Source organism: Nipponia nippon, unplaced genomic scaffold, assembly GCF_047370975.1.
Source record: "Nipponia nippon isolate SJK-2023a ecotype South Korea unplaced genomic scaffold, ASM4737097v1 scaffold_21, whole genome shotgun sequence".
Classification (NCBI taxonomy): Eukaryota; Metazoa; Chordata; class Aves; order Pelecaniformes; family Threskiornithidae; genus Nipponia; species Nipponia nippon.
In genome coordinates this window covers 782,336-794,477 of record NW_028262338.1, presented here as the reverse complement: position 1 = coordinate 794,477, position 12,142 = coordinate 782,336, and the positions used below count along the sequence as shown (strand labels likewise).

The window sequence follows — 12,142 nt, the reverse complement described above, 5'->3', positions numbered from 1 at the left end:
AGGTGCTGGCCGTGACAACCACACCCAGCTTGTCCTGGCATTCCAGCTTGCCACCTTGTTTCTCAGCTTTTTGGGACGTGAGAAAAGGCAGAAGCATTGATATCTAAGTCTTTTTTAAGTTGTAGACCCTCAGAGGCTGGGACCAAGAAGGACCAGTGAGTCCAGAAGGACGCTTACACCCTGTAATCAAGTCTCCTCAAAGCACATCTCCAGTGCAACAAGCTCACCACATCGAGCCCTTTCCAGCTCCCATCACGCCGTGTTTCCTTCATGCTCAGGGCTCAGTCTTGCGGCTGTTCCCCATCTTATTCCGTGTTGCGACATCCTGTGAGATGGATTATTCCACAGCCGGTCTCCTTGAGGCCACACACAGAGCGAGCCCCTGGAGGGCACACAGTTTCTTACTGTGTGCCCTGCAGGTCTTTCATCTGAGGGTCCCCCTGTCCTGACTCATGTCATGGCTGGTGGTGGCGATGGTCCCTTCCTCCTTCCCAGGGCCCCAGCTCTGCTTTCCGACTGTCTTGTGGCTGGTTCTTTGAGATCTCCAGCCTCCCCTGTCTCACTTGTGCTTTTTTGATAGGGCATGGTGCTGGTAGTTAAATTACCATAGAATCAGAGAATGGTTTGGGTTGGAAGGGACCACCAAAGACCATCCAGTCCAACCCCCCAGCTGTGGACAGGGACATCTTCCACTAGATCAGGTTGCTCAAAGCCCTCTCCAACCTGACCTTGAACACTTCTAGGGATGGGGCATCCACAACTTCTCTGGGCAACCTGTTCCAGTGTCTCACCACCCTAATTGTAAAACATTTCTTTCTTATGTCCACCCTAACCTTGCCCTCTTTCTGTTGCCCCTTGTCCTGTCATGACAGGCCCTGGTAAAAAGTCTGTCCCCATCTTTCTTAGAAGCCCCCTTCCTATATGGAAAGGTCTTGTGGCTGTGTGCGAGATATCCAGTGAAAATCTAAGTGTTTTGTAGCAGTCCAGTTGCTTTCTGCAGCCAAACTGGTATCCAATCAAAGACAGAAGCTGGGCCTTGTTGGTACAACCCCTCCTCACCATGCCACCACATCCCTGAGGCAGGACTTTGTGTCCCAACAGTTTGCTGGGAACTGTTTTTCTAATGACTCTTCCCATCAGCTTGCCCGGGACTGCTGTTCTTCCATCCTTCCACAGGGAAGGAAGACATCCTTCCTCTGGGGCTGATTCTTGAAGAAACATCAAGAACCAAGAGAGCTTTTAGACATCTCCTCCAACGGAGAGCTTGGTGTGGGGTTGGTGCATCGCCTGTGCTCCTCTGATCTCAGACACATTTGTCCATTCAAGAGCATGGTGTGCGTTCAGTGCAAGTCTCCTTCCTGGCTGTGGTCTGGATGAAGGTAGAACTTCTTGCTTATGACATCACAGTTGGTCACCATCAAAGCCCCGGCAGCCAGGATGGGGCTGTTCTCACTCGCTCACCCTGGGGTGCCCCAGCACCAGGGCTCACTGATCCCCAGGACATGGTGCAAACCCTCCCTGCGGCTCCACTCTCCTGGAGGACAAGGAGCTGGTTGCTCCCTGGACTCCATCAGGTACGAAAGGGAGGAGCATCATCTTCTTCTTCTTTATCCTGGGATGCTCCAGCTCAGAGTTGCATTGAGCGCTGCACCAACATGGTTTCCTTGGCTGCCCTTGCCCTTGAGTGTGTGGATGGTTTGGGAGATCTGGGTCTAGTGTTACGACTACATGTCACAGAGAAGCCAAAGGGGAGGAGAAGGGCAGTGAGGGTCGCAGGAGACCCAAGGACCAGTGAAACCAGTGTCTGTGGCATTCCCTAGGGTGAACTGAAATGATGGAGCATCTGTGGAGCATCACAGGTCCTGGAGGTGTTGGCAGCAAGTGTCCCCATTCTCTGGTACTCGCTGGCCTTGTGGTGGCAGCCTTCTCTCTGCCCAGGTCTCCAGCACTGTCCTCTTGCTCAACGTCTTCCAGCCTGGCATGCAGAGCCTGGCAGGTCATGCTCAGCTCGCCTGTGCTGCCTTGGGTTATCCTGGGCTCTCCAGTTCCATCCCTACCGCCTCTGGCAGGATCTGGCTCGGCACTGGGGTCACCCGTGACGTCCCAATCATGCCGGGGAGCGGGAACCTCCCGGGGCGCATGGCAGCGAGCTTGGGCAAGTGCTTCCATCTGAGCTAGAGCACGCTGGGGTTTGCTCTGTATTATTCTGGATTTAAAAGGAAAAAAGTGATTGCTCTTTCCCAGTTCCTGCATTTCCTGAGAGCAGTCTAGCTCCTAGCTTATCTTCAGACAGCCTCAGGGGTATTCCCTTGGAGTTTGGGAGTTTAATCAGGCATTGCTGGGGCATGTGAACTCTGTGTTGAGTTGCCGTTCCCATGGAGGGGAGCGCCTCTTGCAGATATTTGGGTTGGCGTGCCTGGGTTGGGGGCTGGGCTGGCTGGGAACGTGCTGCTCCTTTTCCTGGGGATGCAACTGGGAATGGCCAGGGGGTGATGACCTGCCTGGCTGGGGGTGGCTCGTGGGCAGGATCCTGGCAGCAGCTGGGAGCAGGGTGGCTTCCCGAGGGCACCCTCTGCAGCAGGGCTGGCTGTGCTTGGATGCGTTGGTTCGGCAGCGGTGGGAGAGAGCTTTTGTCCCCTCCAGCCCTGCCTCTGCCACCTGCCTCATTTTTTTCTGAACCTGTGGATTTTCCTTGTAGCATCTTGGGTGGGGTCCGCTGGTCCCCACCAGTGGTCCTGACCCGGCACCCTCCTCCCGGCCCCAGGCAGCTCTGGCCCCTCTGGCCCTGACCCGACTCTGCTGCTCGTTGTATTTCAGGTGATTCTGAATTCAGCAGAGGATCAGGACCTGGGTGGAAATGCCCGATGCCGGGCTCTGCTTTGCCGGTGAAATTGAGGGCTTTTGTTGCTGGCTCTTTAGCAGGCAGTATTTCTTTTTTGGGGGCTGGATATATTCCTGGCAAGTAAAATGACGGATGCTCTGTTTCGTTTCCAGTGGCAGCGTTTCAGATTCCTTGCTCCAGGGCAGGAGCCGAGCGAACTCCAATTCCGGAGCAGCTCTGGTACCTTGGCAGCTTAAAGGCCACGGGGTTTGCTTGAATGACAAGCGGTGCCGAGCGCGGAGAAAGCTCGGGAGAGGCGGTTTTGTGTGGCGTGTCCTCCATCTCTTGCAGGAACGAAAGCCTGCTGAGCGGGGAGGCAGATTTTTATTGTCTTCGCACTTCACAAGCAGACTGGGTGGTGGTGGAAAGGTGACGCACAGAAGGATGGCAAACCCTGCCTTGCTGGCGAGCTGGGATGCTCCCTGAGTTGCTTCTGGGTAGATGGGGAGAAGCGCAAAGTCTTGGGGCATGGCTGTGCATCTTCTCCCTAGGAGCTCTTGGATGCCTCTTACCCCAGCTCTACCCACACCTCCTGTTGTACCCAGCTTGGAGGGATGGGTGCAGATCCCAGCGGCTGGCCGAGCCCTGGGAGCAGCATCCTGCGGTGTCGGTGAGCCCAAGCCATCAGGGAGAATGGGACCTGCCAGTGGGGCTTGCCTGCTGCCTGGGATGAAGCGTGAGGGATGGGGGTCCACAGCCTGGGGGTGTCAGGGCAGGTTGGAGACTTGCTTTCATGAAGCTCCGAGCCTTTTTGGCCCATCAGGATGGATCTGAGGCGTGTGCAGGTCTGCAGGCAGGGCTTGCCTGTCCCTGCCGGAGCTCCCCTGCCCATTCTTTTGCTGGTGGAGACAACCCCAACTGCTGTCTGCGCAGGAGGGTGCTGGCAGCTGGGCAGTGAGACCTGCCCCCAAAACCTCTTAACCTTCTCTGGTCCACTGGGCATACTGGGGTTACTGGGAGCAATTCCCCTGGGCACCAGGGGAGCCTGCGATGCCTGGACTGGTCAGCTGCACCGTGCCCTCGCTGCCGGCCTGGCCAGTCCCATCACTGTGGCAAGCTTTGGCCATGCTCAGTGAGGCTGTGAGGAGACCGCCTGGGCTCCCTGAAGTCTGCGGAGTGCCCCACGGCCCCCCCATCCCTGGCCAGGTGGCCTTCCTCCCCTTCCTCTTCTTCCTCCTATTTCCCTCCTGCCAGCGAGGCCAAGCAAAACGCGATGCTGACCAAAAATAACAACCGCTGGCAGTTCCCGACAATGGATAAACCCCCGGCGAGGGCGAGAGCGACCCGAATCCTCCCAGAGGAAGACGGGATTATTCGCCGTCCTCTTAGACATCTGTCAGTAGCTGCCGTTTGTGGACCCCAGTGGCTTTCCAATGGTGCCACTGCTTTCCCAGCAGTAGAAGCGATTCCTCCAAAGTGGTCACCTTTGGGAGCAGGTGCTTGCAGGGTGTTTGGTGGGGGATTGCACACCTTAATCCCACCAGCGCAGAAGCAGTGGGGACTCAGCCCTCTGGAGTGTTTCTGGTGTGAGTGGTGGAGACGCCTCTTGGATGTCAACGTCTTCTTCAGCCTGCAGAGGGGTGGCCAGCTGGGCTGCATGCTTGCTGCACCCTTGCTTGCATGGCTCCTGCCTCACTTCCCTGTGCTCACTTGGTCCATGGGGCGCAGGCACCAAGGTGCTATCCTTGCCCTACTGCCTTTGAGGTGGGGGTCTCATCACTAGGGACCATGAGGTCCCCACCACCCATTAATGACCAAACTCAAATCCACTGGGCTGACCCTGGTGCTCCCATGGCAGGCGCGCTTCTTGCTTGCCGTAGGTGACGGTGACACAGGCACTGGCATAGGTGCTCCGGCGCTTCCTACCACCAGCTCTCCTGGGATCTTGAGCAGCCTCTCGGTTTGTGCTCTGCCACCACGGAGCTGCCTGGTGGGATGTGGAGGGATGAGGTTTTCAGAAAGCTGAGAGAACAAGGGGACCTGTCCAGGCTGGGGCTGCTCTTATAGGTGGCACTGATGGGTTTGGGCACTATTGGAGGTTGTACTTGGAGGTAGCACTAATGGATTTGGGCACCACTGGAGGTGGCACTTGAGAGTGGCACTGATGGATATGGGGCTCTTTGCCATCAAATAGTCCCATGTGGCTGTGCCTACAACTTTTTTTCTTATTTTTAATTAACTTCTTGGAGCTCTGCGCCTGCTGATCGGTCTCTCCGTGACCTGGTTATTGGTTAGACCCCAAGTAATTTATGCTGTAATTGCCCCATCTGTTAATGGGAACAATTCACACATCTTAGCCTGGCCTTGGTGAAGCTGTGTGCAGGTCTCCCTGGGGCAAAGCCTTGCCTGTGCCCCTTGCAGCCCTTTGCAGTGGCTCTTGGGGCTCTTGCCCGGATGCCCGTTGATGCTGGCATCTGCCACTGGGCAGCACCTGCCTCCTGTTCACCTGGCCCCAGGTTATTCAACCTGGTGTCCTGAACATCGCAGCCCTGAAGTCACCTTGGGGACCTCCCTCTGTTGCAGGACACTGGGAACTAGCTGGCCCAAAGAGCTGGGGTCCTTCCAGGAGGATCTGGGGGGCGCTTTGGAGAGGGCAGGGGGGTTCTGCTGGGCTGGGAGTGATGCCTCATCTCCAGGGGGACAGCGTCAGGCAGGGCGATGCCAAGCCGGGGGGAGTGGGCGAGTGGCAGAGAGCCGTGCCACGGCGCGTGAATGTCAGATGCTGCTTGGCTGCGAGCTGGGCTTGTGCGAGTGCAGATCTGTTCAATCCCATTTGGAGGGGGGGAGAAGTGGGGGGGGGGAGAAGTGGGGGGGGGCCCTTCGCGAGGCTCAATCTGGTAGGTTTTAGTTACAGTCATTGTAGGATTTGGGCAGCGAATTGGCGTAGCTTTGGCACGGGGAGGGGGTGGATGAGCGCCGGGGAGGTGAGGCTGCCAAGCCTCCCTCGTCCCCCCAAACTGGGGAAGGGGGGGTTGCGCAGGTGGGTGCAGCCCCTGGGCTGCACAGTGTGGCCATCACCCGGCTCTCTGGGCAGCAGCTGGGTGAGCGGAGGAGGGGAGGAGGTGCCTGGCGTTGTCCGCAGGGCACCCGCAGCCCTGCAACGCTCGGGTGGACGCTTCAAATCGTGTTATCTCCATAACCGCCCAGCTCTGGCCGCTCCGAGTGGCAGCGGAGATAAGTGGATTTCCAGGGAGCTCCTGGTCGTCTGACATTTAAGACTCCTTAATCCATAACCACCGCCCCATGGAGGCAGGACGCAGCCACGTTTCCCAACTGGGTGGCATGGGGTGGCCTGGGGCGCAGGTCAGTCCCCACGGTGGTGGCTCCGGCTGTGCCGGCACCATAGCTCACTGAGGTGGCAGGGTGTGCACGGGGCTGGCCACAGGGTGATGTTCAAGGATACACATGGAGGCGGTGGTCTCCCTAGGGATATCCTTGTTCTCGCTGCGGTGGTAACCTCTTTGGAAGTCCAGTGCACGTTGGTGATAGGCTCTGCCTTGCTTGGGTGCATTTGCCCAAGTTGGGCATCCCTGCATGGCTGTGCCATACCAGCATGGTGTGCCAGCAGGTTGGGAAGCAGCCATGGGGTTACATGGGGAAACCCACCACCAGTGGGGAAAAATATGCCTTTGCTGGAGCTCTGGTGTAGGGAGTCCACCTGGGGAAGTGGCATCACCTCCTGCCTGCTCAGCTGGGCGGCGGCATGGCCTCACCACACTGTCCCTGGAGGATGTGCCTGGCAGGGAACATCTCTGGCCAGGCTGTGTGTGCATCCAGAGCTGCTGTTGGGAGGCACCACCAGAGCAGAGTGGCTGCCCGCAAGGAGGAGGCGGGCGAAAGCCACTCTGTGTGCCATGATGATTCACCGTCTGCTTCCAGGGCTAACTCCAGATGCTGGATTTAATCTTCCATAGCCTTTTTAATTCACAAGTTGGCTTCTTAACGTCCCTCAGTGCCACCTCGGCAGCAGAGATGAGCAGAATGGCTGCCACAACTGGCCCTTCAAAGGATGTTCTGGAGCACAGGAGATGAACTGTCTCCATGCAAGCTGCCCATCTGACAACCCATCATACCTCTGGCTCGTTAACCTGCAAATGCCCAGGGTGAGGCTTAGCATTTATGACACTGCCCAAACCTCCCCAGGCCTGGGCGTCCTCTCTTGATGTCTGGAGAAAATCTAGTGGGTGATGGTAACTTCCATGGTGCATCTAGGAGTCGATCTTCTGGCTGGACCAGTTTTTGAGAGGATAAACGCAAAGAGCAGAGCTTGGGGGGCTGTTGGGTTGACAGGGGTGATGGCTTGCAAACAATGTAGGTGAAGGACGTCCTTGTCTTTGCCTCAGGGTGCCTGTACCTGGTTATCAGGCACCATGTTCTCCCTGAATGGGTGTCCTGCAGGGATATTTAGCCTTGAGAGATCGCGGCTTGATTTCTCTCTTGGTTCACCTTGTTACCCCACATGGCTTTGGCAGAAGCAGCAGCCTAGAGGTGACAGTGCCATGAGTCTCTGCCCTGCCAGCAGTCCCTATGGCCAGCTCTCACCTGGCTGAGTCCCTGGCAGCTCAAGACTTGATGGTGCTTCCTTGTGTGGTTGGAGAGGTCCAGTAGCCCTTTGGTCTCATGCCTGCTGCCTGACTGCTGGTCGATGAGGCTGTGATGAGACATCAGCGCCAGCTTTCAGTTGACCTGTGTCACCCGGTGGAGGGAGCAGCAGGTTCAACTATGCTGTGGAAATCAGGTACCTGGGAGCTGAGTCGGGTGTTGTGGCACTGGGGTTGGAGGTATACTGAACCTTATCCTGGTGGTGCTTTTTCTCCTGAGCCTTTGACCTGGGTTGCAGCTGGACCCTGTGACCCATGACAGTGCTGCAGGGTGGTGGTCCTGTTCTGTCTGCTGGCTTTTCTCATCCCAGGGTGTGTTTCAGACACCAGGATGCCTCAAGGGTGTCTTGGGACTCCCCATGCATTGCTCCCACCACCCATGGCCCTGCAATCCTGTCCATCCCGAGGTCCTGTTCACGGCTGTTGGCCAGGGTGGTTGAGGAGCATGGGGCCCACCTCTGGGCCCTCTCTGGAGCTGTGAGTGGTACCTCCATCTGGGAAGGTACCTACCTACACCCTTCCTGGGATGCCTTGGAGTGGGGCAAGTGCCGGTGGTGGGTGCCCTCCTTAGGTCTACCCATGGCATGGCTGAGTCTGTCCATCTGTCTGTCTGTTCATCCATCCATCACCAGGGCTTTGCTAAGGAGGTGGGGGCTGTGCTGGGCAGGCGGCTGCATGGCGAGGGGGAGGAAGCGGGGACAAAAACCCGGTGGAGGGGACAATTACCGCCTTTCTTGAGGCTGAAAAGATGCCGGGGTCCCTTCCGTCCTCATCCTCTGTCTGCTCCAGGCAGACAAAGCCGCTGCCCCTGGTGCCCACCCAGCGCCCGGGGATTAGAAAAAAGCTGAACTTTTATTTTCTCCCTTTGTCTCCGGAGCCCGGGAGCAGCTCGGTTTCGGCTTTGCTGCTTTCTTCTCCCTTTACGGCTGTGTCTGTGCATGGCTGACCGACCGGCAGCTTTTCCGGGAGGAGGTTGATTTATTTAAAATCAAAGGAAAGCAGAAGTTCTTTCTCGAAGACGAGACTTTTTGCGTCGGCAGGAGCTGATGGCTTTCCAGCGATGCAGTGAAATAACACAGGGGAGCGGGCTGGAAATCGCAGCTTGTCATTTTTTTACGAGAAACGAAGCTACTCTTCTGCTCCCCTCTGACAGTAAATGGTGCCCGCAATCAGGGAGACAGTCCATCAGCTGCTGATGGTTCCTCTGGGTGCTGGACCACCAGAGATCCTTTTGCAACCTTTATATTTTTTGAAGATGTTAGGACTATTGTAGCGCGGTCCCCAAGGTCAGCCTGTGTGCTGGGCTGCAGGGAGCCCCGGGGCAGAGTGAAGGGGGGATACGGGGTGGTGCTGGGCTCAGCTCCGGGGGAAGCCCCGGAGGAGAGCTCCCTTTCTCCCTGCCTGGACTATGGGAGGGCTGCTGCCTCGCCCCAGCCGAGCATCTTGGGCTGGCGGGGGTCAGGTGTTTGGGGTGGTGGAAGTGGGTATGGGTGAAGTGGGTGACACCCAAGTGATAGCCTCGCCTGGGTGCTGTAGCGAACTGGTCACTTGAGCCCCCAGGGCACCCAGCTTTCAGACCCTGTGGGCTCAGCCTGTACCTGGCAGGGGGGTTGCAGTGGGGGACCAGGGTCCTGCAAAGGGCTGGGAACCCCCTGGGTGTGGGTTGGGGCCTCCTGACCTTGGTGGTGTCCCCTTGAACCCTGGCGTTCCTCCAGTCTGCTAAGCTGCCCAGTGCAAAGACCCAGGCGAGGGAGCCCATCACGTGCCCCTTAATGCCACGTCCGGGACTAAGCACCTTCTGACAGGGACCCAGATGACGCTGCCCGGCACCTTCCCCAGGGCATGGGGGCCAGAAAAGGGGCAGAAACGGGACGGGGGGGCCCTCGCAGTCTTTACTCGGGTCAATCATAAAGAAGGGATTAAGATCATTAATTCCTCCCCCCGCTGCAATTAGCAATCCGGCTGGTCAGAGGCTGGTGAGGAGCAGCTGAGATGTCTGCTGTGCTGGGTGGTCCTGCAGTGTTGGGGTGGGGGAGACATTCCCTTTGTGCAAATTAGCCAGGCACCCCACAGCAACCAGGTTCTGGGGTCCCTCGAGAGGAGACAGCATGGGGACAGACCCATCCCACCTGGCATGGCAATGGTGCCTGGTGCCTGCCACTGTGGAGGAGCACAGCCCTGGGGGGCTGGAGGGTAGTGCCGGGCAGTTGCAGATGGTGGGAGCTGGTGGAGGCAGAGCGGCAGCCAGGACAATGGCGGGATTGTGCGGTGGCGCCGCTCGGCACGGCTTGGCACGGCTCGGTGCAGCACCCTGTGCCAGCAGCTGGGCATTGCCTTGCACCGCTGGAGCTGAGAGGGGACATGGCAGTGTGTCCCTTGTCCCCATGGGTGACAGCTGAGCTGCATCGGGTGGGGTGGGGTGGCCTCGTCCCACAGTGCCACCCATCGCAGCAGTGGGTGCTCAGGGCAGGGGGGCGTGCTCCAGGCTCTGCAGCCATCAGCCGCGGTTGGAGGAGGTTGCGACTGGCAGGGGCTCAGAGCTGCTGGCACCCAATTTACGTGGCAGGGTGGGACCAACGGGCAGCTGTCAGCTAGAGCCAGCTGTGGAAGGCTGGCCAGTACGGCTGGCTGCGGAGGAAGATGTGAACTGATGGAGATGGTGACCATGGTGTGCTTCCAGCTGGTGTCCTCCCCACTTCAGCATCCGGACCCCGCCATCCTGTGCTGTGGGGTTGGGGGGGACCCCTCAGTGTGGCGGTGAGCCCCACATGGGCATGACTCGGACTCTGCCAGAGCGATGCGAGATGTGCTCTTGGTCATTGCTGGAGACCCCTGGTTAACGCTGCAGCAGCACCGCGGCTTGGCAGTTACAATGCCACAAGGTGCGCGGGCAGGCTGGTAAATCCTGGGCTGATTCGGCCCGGCGCTTGGCTCCCTGCTCGGCAGCTGAGTGGGGCTGCCACACCACGGGGCGGAAGAGGCACAGGGCCGCAGGAAAGGCAGCCGCGGGCAGGCGTGAGATAACACCGCCGGGCGGCTTTATCTCACATCCTCCCGTCCAGTGCTTTTCCTGCCGTGCTCCCCACTCCGGCCCCAGCACTCGTTGCTTTCGGCGTTAAGGTGTGACCCATCCTAATGCCTCCAGGGACGAGTCCCGCATGTCCCCAGCAGCCGGGGACAAGTGCCCCAGCTGCATGGCAGCGGCTCACCCACCCTCCTAGCACCCCAGCACCCACTTAGGGTGCACCCCAGCCTCACCACCGCGCAACATCCCCCTGCTTGGTGTGGAGCATGATGCTCGGGCAAGGAGAGTCAGTCCTGCCGCTGCAGCCCTCCCTCCCCACGTGGCCTGGCGAGCTCCAGGCTGGAACCCGAGCCCTGCATCGATCTGTGCTGCATCTTAAATCCCGCAGCAGCTGAAGCAAGCGGTTTTTAGTGTGAGGGCGGGGGGGGGTTTCTCCGCAGGCGAGCCGGCTCTGGCACCGGGGTGAGACGGGCTGTCTTCCTCTGCCAGTACCGTGGTGGCTGGCGCGGGGACCTTGCCCCCGTCAGCGTTTTAACGGTGATGCCCACAGCTCAGCTGCCAAGCCATATCTGTGAGGAAGGGTTGTGGGCTGTAGTGGGGTTGCTGGGGCTGCATTGCAGCTCGCCTGTGATGAAGGGGACACAAAGGGTGACGGATGAGCACGAGCAGGGTGCAGGGATGCCCCTTGCTGTGCTGCATCACCCCTGGGCAGAGGCAAGGGTCCCAGCAGAGTTTTCCACACATGGCCACATCCCTGCCCGGACGCCGGAGAGGAGGCTGCCGGGATAGTTGGGATGGAGGGATGGGGTAGGCGAGGGGCCTCCTCCTGGTCCTGCCCTCCCCCAGCTGCTGCCGGGGTGGGGACATGGGTTCCTGCTCCGCTAAGCCCTGCAGCTTTTCTCCTCTAAAGCCTGATTACTCCGGCGGTGCCTGTGCGTGAGTGCGTGCTTGGGAGGGGAGGAGGAGGAATTTCGCAACAAGTGTTTGCAGACACACTGGGCCCAGCTGCCCCAGAGCCGCCCCAGGGACGGCAGCATCACCCCCGCTCTGGGGAACGGTGCCAAGGAGGGGGCTCTTGCTGTTGCCGCTGAGCCCCTGCCTCTGCCAGACTGGCCAGGTGCCTGTGGTGGGCATGCAGGCAGGGCACGCCAGGGCGTTATAAGGAGGTCAGCACTGGGGCTTGGAAGTGGCTGCTGTGGGGTTTGAAGGTGGATGCTGCAGCTCCCTATGGGGTTTGGAGGTGGACACCATGGCTGCCTATGGGATTTGGAGGTGGATGCTGCAGGGGCTCAGAGGTAGACACTGCAGCTCCCCATGGGACTTGGGGGTTGACACTACAGCTTTTGGTGGGGTTTGGAGGTGGATGCTGTGGCTCCCTGTAGGGCTTGGAGGTGGATGTTGCAGCTCCCCATGTGGCTTCCTTCCCCTGCCCAGCTCTGGTGTGGAGTGCTGGCCCGGGAACAAGGGTCCAGGAGGAGTAGGAGGAAGAGGAGGAGGGTGAGGGGCGCAGCCTAGCCTGAGCTGGATGAGCAGCAGCATCTGGGGGGGCAGGGGAGCTGGGGCGTAGCCCTGCAACCTGCTGCCTCCGTGGCACCCGGCTGGGGAAACGTGGGTGGCTGCAGGGTGGGGACGAGC

General features: G+C 59.1%; 1 protein-coding gene across 4 annotated transcripts in view; it reads left to right on the top strand.

The window, feature by feature from the left end:
• The window catches only part of CXXC5 (CXXC finger protein 5), a 39,177-nt gene that overhangs the window by 19,549 nt on the left and 7,486 nt on the right, over positions 1–12,142 (top strand). The gene's annotated exons all lie outside the window — the stretch shown is intronic.